This window comes from Moschus berezovskii, chromosome 16, assembly GCF_049115385.1.
Source record: "Moschus berezovskii isolate FMDL1 chromosome 16, NW_MosBer_1.0, whole genome shotgun sequence".
Taxonomy (NCBI): domain Eukaryota; kingdom Metazoa; phylum Chordata; class Mammalia; order Artiodactyla; family Moschidae; genus Moschus; species Moschus berezovskii.
The window spans coordinates 73,938,906-73,951,985 of record NC_142475.1 but is presented as its reverse complement, the minus strand read 5'-3'; the positions used below and the strand labels follow the sequence as shown (position 1 = coordinate 73,951,985).

Genomic DNA, 13,080 nt, shown 5'->3' with positions numbered 1-13,080 from the left:
AAAGAAAAAGAAAAACCCATGTGAAGGGTCATGGGTCACCACCACATGCCCTGAGTGTCAGCTAACAGTGTTACACAGAAGTAGCACAGGAGCGACTTTCTGGTGGTCCAGTGGTTAAGAATCCACCTTCCAAGGCAGGGGATGCACTTCCATTTCTGGTCAGGGCACCAAGATCCCACATCTAACTCTGACTGGGGAATAACAACACAGGGGTGACTAGAACCATGTTCTTCTCTAGAACTAGAGAAGACCTTGAGCACCGCAATGAAGACCCAGCACAGCCAAAAATTAAAAAAAAAAAAAAATGAGCAGAAGAAAACACCTCTAAACAAAGGAAGCGAACATAGCAAAAGAGGAACAAATGTTTCTGTGAGCCTCTCTTGAGGGATTATGTTACATCATTGATGTAGAATGCCTCATTTTTTACATAATACTCTACACTATGATGCAAATAATATTCTGTATGAAATAAAATAGAGGTTGCTTTTTATCATATCGATATCTGCTATACTAATATACTCTAACAGAAGTGCGTGGATTCTAAGGAAAATGAGGTTTCTGGGGTGCCTCTTCATGCGCATGCTATCTTGAGGCACAGTCTTGTAGAGGTCAGACTTGAAAGTCATTAATCAGCACATACTAATTAATTGCTCTTAATTAAATAGAAAAATAAAATAGAGAAAATTTCAGAGTAATAAACACAGTAGGTTAATGACTATTATTGTTATGTCAACTTCACTTTCAAGAAACTTTAAGTTATCCAAAAGCAGGAGTCTACCCTCAATCACAATGATGGTATTTGACACACAATTTTGCTCACTCAAGTGAAAATTCCAAAAGGAACTTGACAGCCTAACCTTTTGAGTAATGTACCATCTTAGATGACAGAGCATTACAGCCAGAATGGCCACAAGAGAAGTTCCACAGACCTGCTTCCCAGTGAAATAATCATACCTGATAGAATTTTTTTTTTAAAGTGAGGGGAGAACTTCCCTGGTGGTTCAGTGATTAAGAATTTGCCTTCTAATCCAGGAGGTGCAGGTTCAATCACTGGTCAGGAAGCTAAGATCCCACATGCCTCATGGGCAAAAAACGAAAACATTAAAAAAAAAAAGAAAGAAAGAAAGAAACAGTATTGTAACAAATTCAGTAGAAACTTCAAAAATGGTCCAAAAGAAAAACTTTAATTTGAAAAAGAAGAAGAAACAAAGTGTCCAGAAATTTTCCTAAGGACATGCAACAAATGGAGAAAAATGTATTCAAGAAAACTCTCCTGAATCTCAGTAAGATTATTTGGAATCTGAGCCATAAACACATTCATTCCAGTTTAGTAGGATTAAATACCCATTTTAGGTGGGTATGGCCAGAAAGATGGCGTTCCTTCTTCCTTCAAACCTCAATCAAGAGACCCTTAAAAGGTTTACAGAAGCTAAATTTCAAGAGCCCCTAAGCCCCCTTTCACCACCCAACCCCCCTCACAGACAGAGGTTTTCCACCCAGAGGCAGACTGAGAATACCAGGACCTTGCTCACCTTAACCTCAGCTTATTCATAGGGTGGAAGTTTCATGCTGGGTGAGACAAGCCACAAAAACCAGAGGCTTCACCCCGACCCAGAACACTGCTTGCAAAGCAGGAGAGTCAATCCACAAGAAGCAAACCACTGTCCCCAACCACAGCTCCAGAGCTATGACTCCAACTGCCCAAGTATCTACCATGAACCATCCTGGCTTCCGTTTTCAGGGATATTTGGTGTGGTGTTTTTTTTTTTAATTGCATTTAATGCTTTTCATTATTACAACCTCCACCCAATACATCTAAAACCTCTCAACATATACTTCCTAATTCCACCTGTATTATTTCCAACTTTGTATCATGAAATCCCTCAAAATTGGGTCTATGTTACTGAAGTCATTAGTTTTACAAGAATAATTAGAACGACTACTAATAACATGTACTAAGTACTAGCTTTGTGCCAGGCACTCTACTGCTTTACATAAATTATCTCGTTCTGCCACATCTAATTGCATCTAAGCATATGCTTAAATTTGCCAATAGCACTTAATATTAATTAAAATAAGGATACTGATCATCTTTGAAAGAAATATCTCAATATACTGATGTGAAGCCTATAGAATAAAATATTTTAAAGACTTACAAAATGTACACTACTTATTATGCCATACTATTAAATTTATGTTTCTATTATGGAAAATAAAGCTATAAAATAAAAATAAAGTATCTGCTTTTTATCCTGTTTTTTTCTTACACCTTTCTCAAATTCCTAGAAACCACAGCTTCTCATATGTCGAATAAGTATGATTAGATTCGTATATTCAATTAAATTGTCTAACTAAGAAAGTAATATATAAAGTAAGTATTATGTTCTTGCATTAACTCCCAAATTATATTTTATAGCAAATCACCCTGCCATTAATCATGGTTTGCAGGTTGAAAAGTAACACAGGATAAGATTTTTACTAATCCTTCACATTCCATTTTGAAGCTGTATGCCGCTCTTGATCAGAACTCTCATTTTATTATCAAGAATTACATTATTCTCCGAATGAGTGAATTTTCTGTTGGAGACAGGAAATGAAGGACTGCAAATGCTGGAAATGTATATTTCCTGTCTCAGTGTTAATACATGATATATATGCATTCATATTAACAATAACTCTGAAAACTAGTTTCATTTCCTCTACACATAAGCAATAAACAGTAAGTGCAAAAGTGTGAATACTAGCAGCAGTGATGTGGATACAGAGTATGGGGTTCCATTTGAATGTACAGCCATTTCTAATATTTCATTAGAGCATGTGTACAGGCAACTGTTGCAGATGTCCATCACAGTTGGATTAGATGAAGAAAACAATGCAGGGTTTGAGGATAAACCGAAGCTGCAGCTCAAAGTGTCCGTTTCTTATCCAAGGGCACCATACGACCATTGTCTTCCTCCTTCAAGGCAAAAAAGAAGGAGTCAGTTATGTTACTGATATTCTTCCACAGCAAACTGAAAAGTCTTCTCTACAGTCCAACAGGAGACAGCAACAACAAGAAGTTTTGAAAGAAAACATGAAAATTTCAAAAATATCTTCATGCTCAAGTTTGTCATCTCTGCAATTTTTCCACAAAGTCTATCATAACTTTATTTCTTTGACAGAATCTATTAATGCAAAATTTCATAGAAACATATATTTTCAACCCAAATAAATGAATGCTTGAACTGTTTTCTAAACAAAAAATTTGTATGTCATGCAAAATAATAAATAAAGCTTTTAGTTGTTGTCATTAATTTCCTGTGTAATAATTGCAGGTGGTAACTAAGCACAAAGACCACTTCTTCCTAGTCCCCAAATTATATTAAATAAATAAAGAAATAATAAATAAATACAGAATAACACAGGAAACAAGCAGACATTTTAAGATAACTAAGAGTCTTCTCATTTAGAAAACAATATCAGCTAAGATTTTCATTCAATACATCTACTCGTGTTACAACAGATGGGCTGGGGAAACTCACAACTGGTTCATACAGTTGTTAAACATAAACTAGTTCAGCTTTTTGGGGGGCAACAAATATCTATTAAAATAATGCACATACTTTTCATCCAGAATTACACTTCTTGGCACTTATGATAGAGATACAATCACCTAATTATACAAAAATTTTATGCGTAAGAATATTCACTGCAGAAAAAAAAAAAAACTAGAGAAAAACCAAGCAATTTCCTTCTTTAATAAACTATATGATACAATAGAATACTTTTAAATTCTTCATACAAGATACATGTATGGATTTCCTTGTATATACATACATACACATGACCACACATGTATGTATATATTCACATCAGTTCAGTACAGTTCAGTTGCTCAGTTGTGTTCGACTCTTTGCGACCCCACGAACCGCAGCACGCCAGGCCTCCCTGTCTATCACCAACTCCTGGAGTCCACCCAAACCCATGTCCATTGAATCGGTGATGTCATCCAACCATCTCATCTTCTGTCATCCCCTTCTCCTCCTGCCTTCAATTTTTCCCAGCATCAGGGTATTTTCAAATAAATCAGCTCTTTGCATCAGGTGGCCAAAGTATTGGAGTTTCAGCTTTAGCCTCAGTCCTTCCAATGAACACCCAGGACTGATCTCTTCAGGATGGACTGGTTGGATCTCCTTGCAGGCCAAGGGACTCTCAAGAGTATTCTCCAACATCACAATTCAAAAGCATCAATTTTTCAGCACTCAGCTTTCTTTATAGTCCAACTCTCACATCCATACATGACCACTCGAAAAACCATAGCCTTGACTAGATGGACCTTTGTTGGTAAAGTAACAACTCTGCTTTTTAATATGCTGTCTAGGTTGGTCATAAGATTCCTTCCAAGGAGTAAGCGGCTTTTAATTTCATGGCTGCAGTCACCATCTGCAGTGATTTTGGAGCCCAGAAAAATAAAGTCTGCCACTGTTTCCACTGTTTCCCCATCTATTTGTCATGAAGTGATGGGATCGGATGCCATGATCTTAGTTTTCTGAATGTTGAGTTTTAAGCCAACTTTTTCACTCTCCTCTTTCACTTTCATCAAGAGGCTCTTTAGTTCCTCTTCACTTTCTGCCATAAGGGTGGTGTCATCTGCATATCTGAGGTTATTGATATTTCGCCCGGCAATCTTGATTCCAGCTTGTGCTTCCTTCAGCTCAGCGTTTCTCATGATGTACTGTGCATATCAGTTTAATAAGCTGGGTGAAAATATACAGGCTTGACGTACTACTTTTCCTATTTGGAACCAGTTTGTTGTTCTGTGTCCAGTTCTAACTGTTGCTTCCTGACCTGCATATAGGTTTCTCAAGAGGCAGGTCAGGTGGTCTGGTATTTCCATCTCTATATGGAACAAGTTATTAGAAAACATTAATAATGCTAGGGTATATATTTCTAAACTAAATTTCAAATAAGATAGTGAGCCATGATCAAATATTTTAAGATTATGCCTCAAAGTTATGATTTTGAAGGTAAAATAGGATGCTGTTTATATATGCATTTGACAACAATAACCCAACAAATTATAAATCAAAGTGACTGACATAAAACTAACTGATGATCCACACTGTCAAGCCTCAGAATTTCAGAGCTTTTTAAAGGAAGCCTAAAGTTCTTCCCTGGTGGCTCAGAGGTTAACGCATCTGCCTCCAATGCGGGAGACCCGGGTTCGATCCCTGGGTCGGGAAGATCCCCTGGAGAAGGAAATGGTAACCCACTCCAGTATTCTTGCCTGGAGAATCCCATGGATGGAGAAGCCTGGTAGGCTACAGTCCACGGGGTCGCAAAGAGTCGGACACACCTGAGTGACTGAACAGAACAGAAAAGTGAGCATGCATGAATTTTTTGCAAAAGGAAAATAAACTGGAGGCCCCCTTTCCACTTGCTCAAATATGTTCCACATAACTCTGGAAGTTAGGTGCAAAAAGTGGATCTGTATTCAAAAGAACAGTGAAAACTCTGATCAAATTGAGTAAAACATGATTCTTTCATACGAAATCATCTGTCTCTAATACGCTAATGTGCATTGTTAATCTCCAAAAGGACAATATCATATTCAGTTCAGTTCAGTTCAGTCACTCAGTCGTGTCCGACTCTCCGCGACCCCATGAATCACAGCACGCCAGGCCTCCCTGTCCATCACCAACTCCCGGAGTTCACTCAAACTCATGTCCACAGAGTCGGTGATGCCATCCAGCCATCTCATTCTCGGTCGTCCCCTTCTCCTCCCACCCTCAACCTTTCCCAGCATCAGAGTCTTTTCCAGTGAGTCAACCCGTCGCATGAGGTGGCCAAAGTATTGCAGTTTCAGCTTTAGCATCAGTCCTTCCAATGAACACCCAGGATTGATCTCCCTTAGAATGGACTGGTTGGATCTCCTTGCAGTCCAAGGGACTCTCAAGAGTCTTCTCCAACACCACAGTTCAAAAGCATCAATTCTTCGGCAATCAGCTTTCTTCACAGTCCAACTCTCACCTCCATACATGACCACGGGAAAAACCATAGCCTTGACTAGACGGACCTTGGTTGGCAAAGTAATGTCTCTGCTTTTTAATATACTATCGGATTCCCCAAATGTATGGGAACAGTCACATCTTGATTTAATAAACATCTCGAGGGAACACTGCTCTGCAGAACACAGTTGGGAAAGGGTGTTCTAGAGGCGGAGATTACAAGTTTATGAAAGTAATTCAATTTCATTTTAAGAATATATCCAATTTTCTAAAAATTAAGCTGTGTGCGCTATGCTTAATCACTCAGTTGTGTCCGATCTTTGCAATTCCATGGACTGTAGCCCACCAGGCTCCTCTGTCCATGGGGATGCTCCAGGCAAGAATAATGGGGTGGGTTGCCGTTCCCTCCTCCAAGGCATCTTCCCAACTCAGAGATCGAACCTGGGTTTCCTGCATTGCAGGCAGATTCTTTACTATCTGAGCCATGAGGGAAGCAAAAAAATTAAGCTACCATGGTCCAAAACATCAATTAGACAAAAGATAGATAGATAGACAGATCCTCTTTTTCCTCTGTCAGCCACCATCCCTCTACACACACACACAGACACACACACACACACAGACACACACATCACACACTGTAAACACTTCCTTTCATATTCCCAATACAGTATAGAGCAATTATGGTTGGATCAATATTCAATTTCTTTTATTGTGATGATGTAAATATCATTCAGCTTCCCAGGTTGTGTTATGGTAAAGATCCCATCTGCGAATGCAGGAGACATAAAAGATGCAGGTTTGATCCCTGGGTTGGGAAAATCCTCTGGAGGAGGGAATTCAAACCCACTCCAGTTTACAGAGGAGCCTGGCGGGCTACAGTCCATGGGGTCGCAAAGAGTCGGATACCACAGAAGTAACTTAGCAAATATGGAAATATTATTCAAAGCAGAACTACCTGTATTAATATATCATTCATTTTCCTTTCTTGCACAACTTTTTGTTTTCTCTGGAATGAATCGTTATCTCAAGCTTTCCCCTCCTAGGTTCAGTTCAGTTCAGTTCAGTCACTCAGTCGTGTCTGACTCTCCGCGACCCCATGAATCACAGCACGCCAGGCCTCCCTGTCCATCACCAACTCCCGGAGTTCACTCAAACTCATGTCCACAGAGTTGGTGATGCCATCCAGCCATCTCATTCTCTGTCGTCCCCTTCTCCTCCCGCCCCCAACCTTTCCCAGCATCAGAGTCTTTTCCAGTGAGTCAACTCGTTGCATGAGGTGGCCAAAGTATTGCAGTTTCAGCTTTAGCATCAGTCCTTCCAATGAACACCCAGGATCGATCTCCCTTAGAATGGACTGGTTGGATCTCCTTGCAGTCCAAGGGACTCTCAAGAGTCTTCTCCAGCACCACAGTTCAAAAGCATCAATTCTTCAGCAATCAGCTTTCTTCACAGTCCAACTCTCACATCCATACATGACCACGGGAAAAACCATAACCTTGACTAGACGGACCTTTGTTAGCAAAGTAATGTCTCTGCTTTTTAATATATTATCAAGGTTGGTCATAACTTTCCTTCCAAGGAGTAAGCGGGTACTCAATCTCAAATTGCCTACAGTTGTCTGACTCTCCTCTCAAGAAGTTAAGATATATCATGCAGTCTATCAACTTTGTATTTCTGGAGGAAGCTCTTCTAGAACTTTCTCGGCTGCTCATATCCAGACTTACACCCTCCACGCTGGCCATCTCGCTTCACCATCATGCTGGGGATCTCCTTTGCCTTTCTCCTTTGTCAGATCTCCTGTTTCCTGGATCCCACATCTGTTTCCTTGGATTACTTTGGTCAAGCACATCTGCCGTTTGAGTAGAGGTCTTCCTGCCAGGGTACTGACGGATGAGTAGGGGAGGAGGGCTCCTGGAGATGTAACTGCTTCTCCAAAAGCTATTAACAAGGCCAGATGATTTGAGCCTCCTTCAACTTCTAGACACATCCGTTGCCACCAATTCCTGGGACTTTGAGAGATACCGTCATGTAAACAGCCTTGTTCCTCGTGTGTGATAAATCCATTCCCGCACAACCACCTGCTTCCAAAATACTGTTCCTGCCGTTTCTTCTTTTGTTTTCTCTATTCTTGCAGGTTTTCACACTTAAAAAAAAAAACTCTTTCCTGTTATTTTAACACACTTCATGGCGGAAACAAAACTAAAAGCCTTTCTATTTAGTGGATTAGCATGATTTGATACATAAGCCCCTTTAAATGCATTTGTATATTTTCTAAACTTTCTCTAATAATTCTATCATTTGGAAATCAGAACATAAACTTACTTGCAGGGAAGGAAAGGTGACACGGATGTACAGAATGGACATGTGGACACGGTGGGGAAAGGAGAGAATGGGACAAATGGAGAAAGTAGCATCAATATATACACGCTATCATGTGTAAAGTGGATAGCTGGCGAGAAGTTGCTATAAAACACAGGGAGCTCAGCTCTGCACTCTGTGATCACCTAGAGGGCTGGGATGGGGGAGGAGAGGGAGGCTCAACTGGGAGGGGGATATATATATAATTATGGCTGATTCATGTTGTTGTATGGCAGAAACCAACACACTATTGTAAAAAAAAAGTTTAAATTTACCTGGTATAAAAATCTACAGAAATGACATTTGGAATATACAAAGGTAATCAGGCCGACTTTCTCCCTCCTTAGGACTTCTTCCAAATACTCATTTATCTATATATAACTAATAAGAAAGTTTAACTATAAAAGGAAATTTTCTATTACCCAATGATCACTGTTCATAATGAGACCCTGAAGTAAGGTCATAATCTTAAGAAGTCTTCTAAATCATCAGCTATTTCAATATAATTATAACAGATGCTATCTTTCATGTGACTATTTCTGAACCTTAAATTATCTTCTATGAAGACACCCTAGGGAATGAGCACAAATCAAATTACCATTGAAGAACTTCCTGAAAAGCTCTCAAAAATAAAAAAGCACATGTGCACGTGTGTCCTTCTTAGAAGCTGCAGAGTTGCTTGGCTGATCTTTGTTCCAGGGAGTTTGGTTCAGCTGATAACCCACTGCCGTGTCCCTCTTTGAGTAAGATAAGTCAGTAAAAAATCTCTAAAAGCAGAGTCTTTATACTTCAATAAAAAATATTAAAGAATTTTTTAAAAAGAAAGAATGAGACTCAGAGATATTAGTAACTTTGTCAAGGTCACACTGCTAACTGGTGATGGAGTCAGAATGGAACCCAAGCCATCCATCCACAGATGGGCCACAGAGGGCCTCCATATTCAATCCAGTGCTCGTCCCTGAGAGGAGGGTTTGAGAGACGCTTGTTGCTTCATTCTATTGGGTATTATTTGAATTTTCTGCAGTGAACATGTATCCTATTTAGAGGCACAGGGACAAAGAACAGAAAGAAAATCAAAGAATGACTCTTGCCACAGAAATTTCAATAGGAAAATGGAGATGAACACATTTCAAGACACTGAAGAGTAAAAAAGGGGATGAGAAAGAGGTGAAAAGTAAAAACTGACTGATTTTCAAAAGGGCAAAAACACCTTGAACCCATGATGCAAGAATAAATTAGCCTAACACTTAGGGCATATTGGGGCTTTCCAGGTGGGACTATTGGTAAAGAATCTACTTGCCAATTCAGGAGACACAAGAGACATGGGTTCAGTCCTTGGGTTGGGAAGATTCCCTGGAGAAGAGAATGGCAACCCACTCCAGTATTCTTGCCTGGGAAATCCCATTGACAGAGGAGCCTGGCGGGCTACAGTCCATGGGGTCACAAAGAGTCAGACACGACTGAGTGACTGAGCACCATCTGGGGATGATATTACCAATGTGATACCAAAAATGAAAACTTGGATGTCCTTTTTCCCTAGAAATCTCAATCCTAGGAACCTATCTAAAGAGATAAGGAAGGACTTCCCTGGTGGTCCAGTGGTTAAGACTCTACCTTCTAATGCATAGAGCACAGGTCCAATCCCTGGCCAAGAAGCTAAGATCCCACATGCTTTGTGGTGCAGCCAATAAATAAGTAATTTTTTTTTAAGAGAGATAGGAGGCGATCAATCCTGGGTGTTCATTCGAAGGACTGATGCTAAAACTGAAACTCCAATACTTTGGCCACCTCATGCAACAAGTTGACTCACTGGAAAAGACTCTGATGCTGGGAGGGATTGGGGGCAGGAGGAGACAGGGACAACAAAGAATGAGATGGATGGATGGCATCACCGACTCGATGGACATGAGTTTGAGTGAACTCCGGGAGTTGGTGATGGACAGGGAGGCCTGGCATGCTGTGATTCATGGGGTCGCAAAGAGTCGGACAAGACAGAGCGACTGAACTGAACTGAACTGAAGGAGGCAAAGATATGCAAGGACTTCATAATTATCTGTCCTTTGTCATTTGAAATGTGCAGTGAAAAGAGCTCAAGGTTTGCAGTGAAACCTACCTGGGTGCGAACCTTTGGTTTGCAGTGTACTGTCTGTGACCTGAGCAAGTTACTCAACCCCTCTCAGACTTAGGGTCTTTATTTCTAAAATGAAAATAAAAGAACATGCCTCACAAGATCAATGTGAGCATTAAATGAGATAAAATATAGCCCAGGGTCTGAAACACAAAACAGCGTTCGTTCTTTCCTGTCATCACTCACTAGAATGTGTCACTTAGAATGAAGGTGTAGGGTTTCTCTGGTGGCTCAGTGGTAAAGAGTCTGCCCGCCAGTGCAGGGAACATGGGTTCCATCCTTGGTCCAGGAAGATCCCACGTGCGGCAGAGCGACTCAGCCTGTGTGCCACAACTACTAAGCCTGTGCTCCAGAGACTGTGAGCCACAACTACTGACGCCCACCCACCTAGAGACCATGCTCCGCGACAAGAGAAGCTGCCACAATGAGAAGCCTGTAAACTGCAACAAAGACCCAGCACAGTCAAGATAAAATAATAAAGTAAATAAATTTTTAAAAAATAGATTGAATGTGTAAACTTTAACCAAAACTCAAGAACACACCAGGTTGCTTTGTATATCGCATACATGTTGTTATTGTTTAACTGGTAAGTCATATCCAACTCTTCTGCGCCAAAGTATCATAAACCACTAAACTTAGCTTTTAAAGTTCTTCCCAAGCAAATCTACCTTATGCTATTTTGACACTTTCTCAATCTCAATTAGCACTAAACTCATTAACAAAACTGTTTTATACACAACAGTGAGTCACATTTTTCTTCCTTCTTCCCCAATCCCAAGTGTGTTGTAAGGGTGATTGAGTATCTAATTACTTCTTAATTGAATGCACATATTACACATTTTTCACTAGGTTCAAGTTTAATGCTTTCAGTCCAGAAATCAAAGTCGATGAAACTAAGTTGAATTGGGATTTGAGCAACTATTTTAAGGAGAAGGTTTGTATTATGGCTGCTGCTGCTGCTGCTGCTAAGTCACTTCAGTCGTGTCCGACTCTGTGTGACCCCATAGACAGAAGCCCACCAGGCTCCCCCGTCCCTGGGATTCTCCAGGCAAGAACACTGGAGTGGGTTTATAAGTAAATGTGGATTTTAGCATTATTTCCTATGGAAATATTTCAGGTCCAGAAATGTGCCATAAATGACTAATTTAGATGATTAATAACACTGTTATTCTTATTTACAATCTTTTATTCCTCATTACAGTGATTTTATTGCTCCTGCTGCTGCTAAGTCACTTCAGTTGTGTCCGACTCTGTGTGACCCCATAGACGGAAGCCCACCAGGCTCCCCCGTCCCTGGGATTCTCCAGGCAAGAACACCAGAGTGGGCTGCCATTTCCTTCTCCAGTGTGTGAAAGTGAAAAGTGAAAGTGAAGTTGCTCAGTCGTGTCTGACCCTTAGCGACCCCACGGACTGCAGCCTACCAGGCTCCTCCATCCATGGGATTTTCCAGGCAAGAGTACTGGAGTGGCTTGCCATTGCCTTCTCCGGATTTTATTGCTGGGACCAACTAAATATAATCATTCTTGAAATAAAAGATACCATTAGAGAACCATTGATTGTACCCCGACTAAAATTAGAATGAACATTCATTCATGTTTGTGAAAAATTACATGAGTTTCTCTGTATCATAAAGGTTACTAGAACTCTCACATGCTGCTAACACAAGAAAAACATAAATCTTGGGATACATTCATCTAAAATATTCATTTATGGCAAACCATAAAAAATATTACTATCAAAATGGTGCTCCAATTCAGTTCATACTTTACCAGGAGACTATATCTTGAGGTTTTTTGTTTTTATTTTTCCTTTTGCTTTATGCAGGAGTTAAAATTAAAAACCTCTGAAGTACGTATCTCATACAATGAAGGTTTGTTTGCTTGTTCCTAGATATGGAAATCAACCATCTGTAATAATTTAGTTGAAGGCCTCTTCAGGCATAAGACTAGATTAAATAACTTTCTGAAATCCAATTCAACTCCATGCTTCTAAGATGTCTTTGAAAATATATTCTGCAGACAAGCCCTCAAGACTTATGAGTTTCTAACCACTAAAAGTATAAGAATTTAGAAATTTCTTAGGCATTTAAAGAAGCAATGTGATAGAAAATTTGTTGTTTTTTGGTCAATAAGTCATGTCTAACTGTTTGCGACTCCATGGACTGCAGTACGCCAGGCTTCCCTGTCTGTCACCATTTCCCAGAGTTTATTCAAACTTATGTCCATTGAGTCTGTGATGCCATCCAACCATCTCATCCTCTGTCATTCCCTTCTCCTCCTGCTTTCAATCTTTCCCAGCATCAGAGTCTTTTCCAAAGAGTTGGCTCTTTGCCTTAGGTGACCAAAGTATTGGAGCTCCAGCTTCAGCATCAGTTCTTCCAATAAATACTCAGGGTTAATTTCCTTTAGGATTGACTGGTTTGATCTCCTTGCAATCCAAGGGACTCTCAAGAGTCTTCTCCAGAGCCACAGTTCAAAAGCATCAATTCTTCAGCACTCAGCTTGCTTTATGTCCAATTCTCACATCTGTACAAGACTACTGGAAAAATCACAGCTTTGACTATACAGACATGATAGAAAATAGACTCATCCAAAGCCAACATGG

At 40.1% G+C, this 13,080-nt stretch overlaps 1 protein-coding gene across 1 annotated transcript in view; it reads right to left on the bottom strand.

Moving 5' to 3' along the window:
• Nucleotides 1-1,163: 1,163 nt before the first annotated feature.
• The window catches only part of CA8 (carbonic anhydrase 8 (inactive)), an 84,881-nt gene continuing 72,964 nt past the window's right edge, over nucleotides 1,164-13,080 (bottom strand). The window contains exon 9 of the mRNA XM_055432428.2: nucleotides 1,164-2,956. The gene's annotated coding sequence lies outside the window, so the exon portion shown is untranslated. The remainder of the gene's footprint in view (nucleotides 2,957-13,080) is intronic.